The sequence below is a fragment of the Typopeltis vanoorti genome, chromosome 7 (genome assembly GCF_054136105.1).
Source record: "Typopeltis vanoorti isolate ZY-2024b chromosome 7, IOZ_Tvanoo_1.0, whole genome shotgun sequence".
Taxonomy (NCBI): Eukaryota; Metazoa; Arthropoda; class Arachnida; order Uropygi; family Thelyphonidae; genus Typopeltis; species Typopeltis vanoorti.
The window spans coordinates 146319892-146332876 of record NC_143555.1 but is presented as its reverse complement, the minus strand read 5'-3'; the positions used below and the strand labels follow the sequence as shown (position 1 = coordinate 146332876).

At 34.8% G+C, this 12985-nt stretch overlaps 1 protein-coding gene across 1 annotated transcript in view; it reads right to left on the bottom strand.

The window, feature by feature from the left end:
* LOC150105172 (GTP-binding protein Di-Ras2-like) overlaps window positions 1-8061 on the bottom strand; it is a 68512-nt gene extending 60451 nt beyond the window's left edge. The window contains exon 1 of the mRNA XM_090396187.1: window positions 7868-8061. The gene's annotated coding sequence lies outside the window, so the exon portion shown is untranslated. The remainder of the gene's footprint in view (window positions 1-7867) is intronic.
* Between the last annotated feature and the right edge of the window lie 4924 nt (window positions 8062-12985).

Below are 12985 nucleotides of genomic sequence, written 5' to 3'. Positions count from 1 at the left end.
GAGTCCTTTCAGTGCGAGAATCGCTTATTGCTATTTAGTGCATAACTCCATTTAAATATAAACTTATTATAAAATTTCTTATTATGATGTCATCAAAGATATCAAAGTTGCGTTGAAAAATCTATCGAAAGAAACCAAATTAGATCAATGCCTTTAAAAGCAGTGAACTTTGATTAGAAGAGTTTGGGACTTCGTTAACAGAATCGATCGAGTTTGATTTTAGCAATTTTGAGTTTCAACGTATTCAGTTCTATAAATCAAATATAAATAAATAATTTCTTCAGCGTGTGGCGAAAAAATACTACTACTCTCTCTCTCTCCTTCTTCTTCTTCTTCGTCTTGTTCTTTTTTCTATCCCTTCTTTATGTGCAAACCACAATTACAAGAGTTGTCCCCAGATCGGAGAGAGAGAATTAAAGTGTCAAAGGTTTTGAAGTCTCCTTTACTATCCATTTAGACAAGGGATATTTTTAATAGGGTGATTAAAAACAAGATATAAAGCTTCTCAACGCGAATAAGTTATTCATGAGAATGTTTTTAATAAATACACGTCGTCGTCCGGTAGCATCCTCTAGCAAAAGGGTTACAGCAGATGAGCAGCTCTTCTCCATTTCTCTCTGTCTGTCATTCTTAAACATCATTCCACGATGTCATTGAACCACTCTCTAGTTGGTCTTCCACGACTTCTCTTCCCCTCAACTTTTCCTTGTAATATAGTTCTTGTCAGGTGTCCCGAAGAACCTCTCAGAAGATGTCTTGCAAATCTGGTCTTTCTTTGCATAATATTCTTGAGCAGTGTTCTTTCCATCCCAACTCGTATTAAAATTTCTTGATTTAATATTCTATCATATAGCTAATCTTTTCCATCTTTCTATAACACCACATTTCCAATGCATTAATTCTTTCCATATCTCTCTTTCTGAGTGTCCATGACACTCTTCCATAACTTGCAATATTCCAAACTGTTGCTTTAACTATTCCAATTCTAACACCTATTTTAATATTCTTGTTTATTAAAATTCTCTTAATTTCCGTAAATGCCGATTTAGCTTTGCCTATTCTATTTCTAATGTCCAACTCTGAAGTTCCTTTCATTGAGATCCAGCTACCTAAATACTGAAATCTTTCCACCTTCTAAAATCTTTCCTCCACCAATAAATACACACAACAGTTAAAAAAAGCAGTATTAGTACCCATACAAATTTTACTAGTTGGTTGGTTGTATACCAAGGGTAAAGATCTTTTTATTAGAGGTTTCTATATTAGAATCCAGTTGCTTAAGTTGTAAGCATGCAGATTTTTCTTGCGTCTTGATCATTGTGCCGATATTATGAGCCCTTAATTATAGGTTCCATGAGGTTAAACCCTCTCTTAATACCATGTATTCAGCCCAATTAGGTCATTATACTTCGCTGTGTTAAGAAATCGGTTCGTCTGTTTATGAGATGAAAAACAGTTATCCAAGATGAAAAAAAAAATCCTTCCATCTTCTTTTGAGACTGGTTTCAGCTGAAAAAAAGACCTTTAATTTCAGAGAAATATCCTCACGTTATTTTCCTACCATTTTGCAAATTACGAGAATTGAACTGAACTAGAGCATATAAATAGGCGACTCCAAAATGACTTCAGGTATTATTATGAATCATATTTCAACGCCCAGTGAATAAAGATTCTCTAAAGAAAGGAATCTGGTTATTCAGACGCTTTAAAAAAAGCATTTACTTTATTTCCACAGCCTTTCTGATGTGGGATTTCCATAAAAAAAAATTCATGAAGAAAATCGAGTCTATGTCCTTTCTAATAAAAAAGCTCAATATTAGTCATTGTTCTAAATATTTTAAGGAGTTCATATAATTAAATACCAACAAAGTTAACGAATAGCAAAAAAGCAATATAATCATATTTTCTGGTAAAAATAGGGAAATATGATCGCTCTGAAAGTTGTAAATAACGTCATTATTAAAGATACATCGTTAAAAGTGGCGTATCATTAATTAGAAATTCAAAAGATACTAAATGAACAGCAATTAATTTAACTAGTTGCTTGGTATTTTGTGATGTAATTTTACAATTACGAGCCCATACCTGTATGGATGCATTAAGTATTTCTCAATGTCATCATTAACTCGGTACGAGCACCTATTGCATATTATTGGCAAATTAATTTAACTTATGGACAATATACAAAGAGTTACTAATTGGCGAATTATGATTAATTCTTACAAATGATTGGAGTCCTGTGCTAAAAATAAATGCTTAATTCAGTAACATGCGATAAGCATCGCAGAATGGACGAATGACCGAGAAATCTTAAACTTAGCACTGTTTACTGAAATATTATTCTGACATTTAAACTAAGTTAAACCGATACACATTACTTACATGAATGAAGATAATTAGACCAATATTAATGAATTCAAGTAAATATGCAGTACAAAATTCGCTGCTTTTACGTTTCTATGATACTGCCAAACGATTAGAATTTAAATCTCCCTGCAGTATAATGATCGCTGTTTAATAGCGCCCTCTGCAAAATTGGAACCGTGAAATTGCTTCTGTAATTCGTTAAGAAATAATGCATAATTAAGTTCCAACAGCTTATACGAAAGTTAGATACTGTAATCATCATCATACGAAATTACAGGGATTTAACATTCAGAATGATATAAAATAAAATCTTACTGATATTCTAACATGAAAATATTTCATTACATTTTATTTTAAGTCATAAAATTATTCACAGGAAAATATAAATGATTCTGAGCAAAATATTTCCATAAATATTGGTCGGGCAGATCTCACAAGAGATGGGCCGCTCAATATTTGTTGAAATGGTTGATTGCCACATAACAGTAATAAAAGAAGCTAAATATCGTATCCACTGGCATTCTTGCCAGCGGAAATGGTTCTGCTTCCGACATTTGCAAAGTACCAGTCGATAAATGATGTCCGTGTAAACATAAGAATTTGAAAGACAATAAATCTAACAAACTTCTCTCCTTCTGACTGTTGTCGGGGATTTTATTTTCAATTTACATGGAACAAGAGAATGGAGGAGTAGTATGCAAGGTCAATCACTTTTCGATCCACATGAACGTCAAGAATTGACATATCTAGCAGTGGAACAATCGCTCAATTAGTTTTACCACATAACCTTTAGATTTATTACATTCGCATTTTCGAATATGATGTAACTATTTTAGGAACCTCTAGTAAAATTCCATACCTTTATTTCTGTGAAATGCTTGGGTAACTCTATGGAAATGGCATCTATCTTCATCGTGCTAAATAGTCAGAAAAACAGACTCATACGTTTAATTCTAGTTGTTGACTGTAGGAACTATTTCCTGTCTCTTTCTTTAGCCAGTTTCAGAATAGGTCTATCTTTAGAATAGAAAGGTTTTTTTTTCCTCTAAAATACTTGGGTTTTAACCCGCAATTCCAAATATCAATCACAGAACTCACATTGTTTCATACAGTAACGTATGCCTGATGGAATTTGGAATCGCAGTGTTAGCGGAAGCCATGCTCTCTATCCTTTGAATGCCTATGAAATCACTGATAGTCTTGGGCTCAGCTATCAGTGATGGCTAAGGGTAGAGACAGGCGGCCATTCCGATTTTCCGAAATGTTGATCAGATCTAACAGAGTTTAACCTAATTCCGTTTAGAATAAAAGGAGTTGCAGATTTGTTTATTTTATTTCTTTAAAAAGATGTCAGCTATATCTATAGCTGATAATATCCTCTTCTTATACTACTGAAATAGTGAGAGAAGTATTCGACACTATCGATGAGATAAAGAAAATACTATATTTCGCGATGTAATCATTCTTCTTCACCCTTTTTTGAGAACCAAAAGTACCTATAGTATATCTCATCCCGTAATGTATCCATTATTTTTTCTCGTTTACTCTATGACCACTATAAATTACCTAAACCATTATAATTAAACTACATAACATTGATAATGTCCTTTAGTTTTTCTTTTTGGTATACATAGAAATTACCACTCGCTGCATTTCTTGTTAGCTGTTGAAGACGTCACTGTAAGTGACATCTTCAGTAGGTGAGATAGTCCAAGAAGACGTCTCTTTTATTCTGCAAAAAAAAACTGATAAACAAATCTTGCTACAAAGCCCGATTTTAATTAACCTGACAACAGTATGAAGAAGTTACTTAAGGTAATAACTACATCAGTATTAATGTTTCTCCATGGCAACAAGATTTCGAAAACTTTAATCTTTGTGTATTGCATCTGATTTGGTTAATCCTTCATGCTCTTGGTTGTCATAACAAGACATGTCATAATCAAGTACTTAAGGCTTTAAACTGTTATTGGTGTCCTCAACTGACGTGCTATTGCCATAGAAACAAGGATCATTATTCACATTGAGCAATAATTAAATTCAGCCAACCAGACATTGGTTATATGTCACCTAGCAAAAGAGGTTTGCCTGGACACTGATGTACTGTATTGAAAGTGTTCATGTACGTATGACACGAGGCATGATCTAATCCGGGCGATTACACTAACCAATTAGGAAGATATTTATCGCCAGAGGTTTCGTGGATATTAGAGATCTGGAATGTCTGTGACACAATCATAAGGTATTTGTGTCTGGGAATCATTGAAACTCTTATAACGGAAAAGTGCATCCTAGTAAGATTGAAAACTGTGTTGATTTATTCAAGACGTTTCTTCAGATAGCAACGGAGGGTGTTTTCAATATAAGAATGCATTTACTGAAATAACATCTACAAATTCTGAATTTCTTTAATTTAACGGAATCGTTCGCTTTGTACAATCTGTCGAAAAAGTTATCAATATTTTGGAATAAAAATATTCCATCTTTAAAAAAGTGACAATTTTTTTAACACATATGTGGTAGACAGCACATTTTTAGAGCTTCCGTTAAAAGGAACATCAAAACTGTTACTGGAAATGGGAAAAATTCAGGCTTGGTACTAAAATACAAATATTCATTATGTCCTTGTTACCAACAGTCGATTTGATCAAAAGTTTAAGGATATACCTGGAATCATTTATGTTCCATCTTCAATAATGAATAATAACTTCAATAATAACGGCAAAATGGGCTTAAACAAAATATCTGCTTTTTGACCGAGTGGATAGCATATCCATTTTCCAACCAATCTATCGGGGGTTCAAAATCATCATGGGCATAGGTGTTTATAAAAGTTTCTAAGTGGTAGATGAATTTCATGGCCAAGTGTGAGACCAACACCCTGCTTGTTGGAAGCATGAAGTTTTGTAAAAGTTCCATCTTTCTTTCTCTAGAGGAAGACATCATGCGTGTAGCATTAGATAAGTTCAAGACAGGAATTAGGATAGGAAGTAGATTGATCAGTATTCTGGGGCATGCTGATGACACAGTACTCCTTTGTAATGACATGGAAGAACTAGGACTATTTCTTGACAAAATTAACAAAATCAGTAATAACAGAGGACTTCAACTCAATCTTAGCAAGACCAAGATTATGGTTCTCAAAGGAAATACAAACAGGGAAGTTCTTGAGAAACAAGTGTACCTTAATGGAGAAAGAATTGAGAAAGTCAGCAAGTTTGAGTACCGTACCTGGGATCCATTATTAATGTGAAGAATTGCTGTTCAGAAGAAGGTTAGGCATGGTTAAAACAACAGTCAGAGACCTGTCTAAAATCTGGAAGGATGGATCTACCTCCATGGGAACAAAGTTGAGGATTTTGGATGCAGTTGTCCTTCTAACAACGACTTATGGATGTGAGACTTGAATCTAAAGAAGTGAGATAAGAAACGGATATCTGCTTTTGAGACCTGGTGTTACAGAAGGCTGTTGAGGATATCATATATGAAAGGCGTACAAATGAATGGGTGTTAGAAAAGATAAGTAGAACTTTAAGGCTCCTTAAGGATATTGGCAGAAGAAAGTTAAAACATTTTGGACACATAGAAAGGATGGAAGGGGATTTCTCAGAACAGTAATAGAAGGTAACGTTCCTGGAAAAAGAGGCAAGGATAGACCATCAATGAGATGGACGGATGGTGTGTGTGGAGTGACTTATCTTCAGAGAGTTGAGGCCTTCAGAAAAGCAAACAAGAGGATTATATGGCGAGGCCTGATATGGCACATTATCGAGCATCGGATTAACCATACGGCATCTGTTGATGCCCAGTGAACATACAGACAGACAGATTTCTCTAGAGTAAGGATTCCGGATTATATAACTCAGCCAACCCACCGTACAAGTGTCTAATACGTTTACAACATTTTGTGTGAGATTCCGCTAAAACAGGTTTTATTAACAAGCTATTCAAAAAGCTCACACTTGGGATTATTCAGTTCCATGGATGAATTGAATTTAAAAACAAAATTCTAAATGCAGTTATATTCCTTTTTTTTCACGTTTGTTATAAAGTGCTAAAAGAACTTGGTTTAGCTCTTATAATCCTATGTAAAAGTTACAAATTTCTAGCAAAGGAACACCAGATCATTGATATTTTACCTCGTATGACTTAAATAAGATTTGATAACGCACGACCTTTTACGAGCCAAAATCGCTCTGCAGTTGGGATAATTACAAGAGATGTTTGGGAAGTTTCTTACTATTTTACCCATGCTAACGACTGGCTATAAATAAAGAGAGGAAGATTAAAAATCTCGATAGCACTCTGTTTTTATAATACCCAGAAACATTTCAGTATTTCTTCACTTTTCCATACCGACAATCGGTTATCTCTCGACAATGCAAACAGTGAAGTCAATAGCCCATAATGATGGATAATAAAAGTATAATTAAGGTAAAGTTAACTGGTATTCTCTCTCTCTCTCTCTCTCTCTCTCTGTGTGTGTCTCTCTCTCTCTCTCTCTCTCTCTCTCTCTCTAGTCACGTTCTCATCAACGCTATGTTTTACAGCCATTTTTACGAATCCAGTTCCGGTGAAGTGGCTACTACATTCCTTCACTTTTCCTTCAGTCTGTAAGCACGCCAGCAACTTCTGGTTGACATCTGTTTATACTCCGGTTGCAAACATACCGAACCAGTTTCTCATCCCTGTCAATCCTTTAACCTACATTTGTGCTTCGCAGCAGATCTTCCTAAGGAAACCACAACCTCTGATTGTTCAAAAACACATATCAACAGGTTCCGTCTAGAACCTTTCGAAAAGAGGGTTAATATATATAATTTATAAATTTAAAAGTTTATTTGATGATTTTACACTTTAAAATATCAGCAGTCGGAGTCAACGTTGTAGGAATTTAGATATATTTAGTCAGGATGAATTCATGTGGCACAGCTAAAGGAGATTGAAAGGGAAAAAAAATTCTCATTAGCGACAGTGGTTTATTAAAAATAATAACCCAATCTGTCCAATTAAATCTTAAGAATATTATAGAAAGATTAGTCGAACAATATACTACGGTGATCAAAGGAGAAATACATAAAATATCACGGTATAAGTTCTTACTTAGATTACAAACGATTATGTAAATAATTCTTTATAGGAAGGAGTCAGGTGTGATATTTCGGTATCCATGACAACCGGCAACGTCATGGAAAAGATACCTTACGCACTACCTTTACCCCAAATCTTTGACTTCATGCCCTGGAATGTGCTAAAGAATGTCAAGGGTACAAGAAAAGTATTGACAATAGACGAGATGGGTAACTGGAAACATCGCGCAAGAAGGGAATGCAGAATATGAAATATTTTCACGCGTAAAAGCTCTACTATAAATAAACACATCCTAAGTTGCGTTGAGATTAGGATTGGGACCAATTAGATCGCTTATTATGATTCTTATTTTTCTTTCTTATTACAGTTCATCATGATAAATACGAAATGAAGTGTGATGGATGCTTACCTCACATGGCTTGCTGTTAAGGACCTCTGATCACGCCGGAGCTGAGATAAAACGTCTCCTGGGGGACACCCGAAGAGTTTGGCTATTAAATAGACTGTGGTAGTTTCGTCACGTCCGACAGAGGAGACTTCGTTGAGCACCAACTGCAAATCAAAAACTGTTTGTCGTGCTCCAAAATACTTTCATTAAAAGCCGATCGCCACCGAAACGTGAATTGCACTTCACGACCTGATATCAGACTTGGGAGACGACGCTGCTACCTCGGGTATCGATGACATGTGGCGCATGCACGTTAAACACCTGGCCCAACACGTGTGCTTTCGAGTCTTGCGCTTCTAACAATAAATCGACATTCGGGCTTTGAAAGAAAAAAAAGAGGGGAAACGAATTGCAGAATTCCGAGCAGCTAATGGGCGCATCCAAGTTCCTGCGCAATTAATGTGAAAAGTGAAGACATCGCTAATTATGAAAGATTGCTTTAAATATGCAGCATTTATTTGGAGAGAGAGAGAGAGAGAGAGAGAGAGAGAGAGAGAGAGAGAGAGAGAGAGAGAGAGAGAGAGATGCCAAAGCAAATCAGGTGAGAGATGGGAACGTCACTAAATGTTTACACTGTTATTTAGAGATTTGCTTAATAATAGGATATGTATGAATGCTCCTAACGGTCAGCTCCCAACCGAGGACTCTCTACTGGCGGGTTTGCTGAACAATTTTGTAAGGCTATCAGTAATATCTCAGGTCAATGAAGAATCAAGCAAAAATGAATAAAAAAAATCTGCACTGCATTTCACATTGTACAGTTGTTTTCTTAAAAAGCTATTCTTAACGTTTTTATTTATAATGACTATTAATTAAAATTAAAGGTGTAATTTTATAAATGTAGATTTTTGTATAAATATTTCAAGTTTCGGATTATTTATCTGTATTTTTTTAAAGTTTATTAAGTTTTTCAAACTATATTTATTCTTTTATTTATTTTGAGCTTATTAAATATGTAAACAATTTGTTTAAACCTGTTTATGTCATTTAAATTTCTATTAATATAATGTTTTGAAGAATAAATATTTATTTGCTATTATTATAATTATTATATTATACCATTGTATACTACTTTCAAGTATTCATATAACTGTTAACATTTTAACTTTTTTCTCAAAAAATTATTTAAATGTAAAAAAATAATTGAATGTAACTGAGAATTTATGTCACTGCGACCTTGGCAAAGTGAACTTAGGTCTTCTGGTGGAAGGCTGAAATGATGATGATGATGATGGCTTTCTTTTGTATGCTATACAAAACTGCTTAACTTTGTAAGATGTCCATGGATCTAAATTAGAGAACTAAAGATTTACAAGGTTGATTTGATTTTATTTTCAGCTGATTCCAGAATTATTATGTTTGAAAAAGCAAGTAAATTTCTTAGGAAAAAAAGTGTTTTAACATCCCCATTCCAGTAAAATCGATCTTAAAATACATAACACACGTAACTATAACTAGTTAGGATTAGGATCATGAAATGGAGGCGTTATCTTTCAAGTTTTGGTCTCCTTTCGCTCTAATCCTAACTAGTTATATACACACACAATATACAAATGCAATGTAATAATAATAATAATAATAATAATAATAATAATAATAATAATAATAATAATAATAATAATAATAATAAATACAAGCGGTTTGATTAATTATATTTGAAACATTTATAAGGACTTTTCAACTGAAGGTGAGTTAGCTGCTTTCATAGTAATCTTAGATAAGGTGTGACCAGGGCCGCCATCTCAGGGGTGCAATGCACCCGGGCCCCACGATTGAGTGGGCACAATCGGTACACATTTGCGGAAACGTATTATTTTTCGAATGTTTTTTTTTTTGTTTTCCTGCGCCAAAATCATTTGCAGGTAAGAGGTTTTACAATACGTTTATTTCGAATCCTTTAATTTTTTCCTTTGAAAAATATTTTAGGGCACCCAAAAGGTTTCTTGCACCCGGGCCCCTTTATAGAGAAGGCCGGTCCTGGGTGTGGCTACTGCATATCAGGAACGGTAGCCTCCACCGGAGGAAATAGTAACTTCTGACCAATAACTGAACTCGGGATCAAAATGCCAACAATGATATCCTGGACACTAAACAAAAATGAACACACGCGCGCGCGCGCACACACACACCATTAAATAACTTTATTCAATGCGAATAAATAAATTTTACGATTATACTTTTAGTGAGATAGGGATGGAAATTTGTGTTAGTTTTCAATAAGAATATACTGCAGAACACAACTGTTGAGTTCTGCAGTATATTCTTATTGAAAAGTTGAGAATGTTTGGTACGAAGATGACCTTTTAGTCTGTTGTTTTCGCGCTGTGAGCTTCTATTCATCAATCACTAAAATTTCACAAACAAACCATAAATATGGAGAATCTTATTCTTGATTTTTTTGCTTTGTTTGTCCACCTGCACATCTTCATTTTTACGGCTATTAACGACCTCTCGATGACACTCTTTTATTTGTTCTCCACAACAAGAAATGGATCATCATTCATAGCTCATGAGGAGAAGAAAAAGAAGAATGCTAGCTAAGTAAGAAAGCAGAAGTAAGATCAATTACAAGTATCTCTACTATTCAATTTCAACAGATATATTAGCTGGGGAAAATGGTTTAAAGTCCTCAGAAAGTAAAATCTTACACGCAAGCATCGCTATATAATTTTTTCTAATCCCAAAAGTCAATTTCCAAACACTACACATCGAGTTTTCTCCATGGGAGTTCCCTACTGTTCAAATCTCTAATCCTTTCTGTTTCGATTCACTCTTTGCAACATGTCCTGTGAGTTTAAACTATCCCCAATCGCTTTGTCATGTCGCCAAATGAATTCAATCACAACGCTGGTTTCAATTTGGACACATACAAAAGTATAGCAATTAACAATACTCAATCAAAAGAAACGCTGAATTAAAGTCGGTCGAAGCGTATTTGAAGGAACTCCAATATTTTGTGACTTGTCGAACATACTTTCGATGGATTCCCCTTGAGAATTCGTTGGGTAAACTCAAATCTTTCATTGGGCTCGCTAGAGCGTCTCCTTCTCTACACATCGAGAAGACTTGGCGATAGTAATAACGCCCCCCTCTGTGGCGGCAACACAATAATACATTTCGTTATATCAACACTTGCACACAATAGTAACTTCGGGGATAGATCTTCCCTCCTCTCCATCGGAAAAAAATAGAACAAAAAAAAATTGAATTTCCAGTTAAAGGTAGACCTAATTGGTAGAATGTATAGCATCCCCGCTCTCCAGCTAACAGGATGTGGGTTGGAATCCCGCGTGGGCACGGATGTTTGTGAAAGTCTTGAGGTGAGAGATGAATGTCATCTTCAAGGTGAGGCCACTTCCCTCCAGTGCCGTCCCTGAGATTACTCAGAAAAAAGTTTAATCTTTCATATACTGTATATATAATAATAAGAAGAAGAAAATTTCGCCTACTCACGTTACTAATATGCTATACGTTTACAATCTTTCGTGGGAGGTGAGAGTCAATAAAAATATAGCAAAAAATCGAAGAAAACTAAAGTCAATTACTCTATATTTCAGCTGTATTTTGTTGACAGTTTATTTACCATTAAGGCGGCATTTTATTTGTCATCATTCGTTACCTCCCCTACTCCTTGAGTAGAGAGACAGAAAAAAAAAAAAAACTCCACTTACTTGAGTAGGAATGTGTATTTTAGTTCGTTGCCTATCCCATAGGTGGCACTGGTATGCTTATTCCATTTTCAGAACTCTTTACCTGTTCAAAATTGTTAGTAATTTACTTTCCTATTAATATTATAGATGTAACCTTCTTCGATTTCCTCGCTTTGAAACATTATTATTATAAATAAATGTAAAGCCGATGATTGAGCTGACTGCAATGCTTTTTTTTTTTTTTTTTGGCTAAATGGGCGAAGCAAGAATGCTTTTCATCTTCCCCGTTACCTGTAGAGGACAATGTAAGGATAGGGTTTTATTGAGCAATTAAAGCTCTGATCATGGTAGGAGGTAACAGCAATAGCCTAGCCTCAGAATTTCATTAGCTACAGCATTGCCATCCATTACCCTCCCTCCCTACCCATTTTGGTCGGCTCGTACGACATGCATGGGCTACAGTGAGGCTATTCTTATCCCGGCCACCACACGAGGCATAATTAAACTTAAAGTTCTTAAGTTCTTAAAAGAACTGGGCGATGGACTGAGTCCTTGACTCTTTATCCCGTCATCTGTATGAAGAAAATCTGTGTGGATGGAGTCTTGTTGAGCTAAAAAGCTCATAATTAAACTCAGCGTGATGATTATGTTCATAATTTCTATATATAAAAATTATAATGGTGTATTCAGTGACGTAGCTAGGGCGGGCGGTCCGTCCCGGGCGACACTTTGAACTTTTGCAGTTATTTCTAAAATACAGTCTGGAGAACTCAGTTCCAAATATTGTAATACTGCGAATTTCCTCACAATTGCTGTAAGTGTTGCTAGTTGTGAGAGCAGATTTTCTAAATAAAATTTGATTAAGCTTTACCTCCATTACTATGAAATAGACTCCTCCAATGTCATCGAACGATTTTACTAACAGAAAAGCAAGAAAAATAACATTTTAAATGTTGAAATTAAAGTTTTTCTTCAAAACTAAATATAGTATTTTAATTTATTTTCCTGTGCGTCGTTTTGACTTTTTGTGGTATTTTTGGTGTGTATTGAGAGGGGCGGCAAACTCAGGGACCGCCCCAGGCGGCAACAGCTCTAGATACGCCACTGGGTGTATTTATATATTCTAAACAAATTTGGTATTTCCAAAATTTTTTGGTATTTCTTTAAAGGTTTCGAAACCTTTTATATTTTTAAAATAATATATGATAACAATTTTTTTTTCATCTTTGTTGAAATTAATACTAGAGAAAATTATATGTAATTGACGTAAGCTAAATGGATTTGTTACATTTGGTCTAGATGGAATTGGCAAAGTTTCCCCCTCTGGAAATATATATAATTAATAATAATTTGTTAATAATCAATTAATTGTTCTTCTGATAATTCTCTCCGGAAATATAATATTTTAGGATAATATTAATTCCAATAT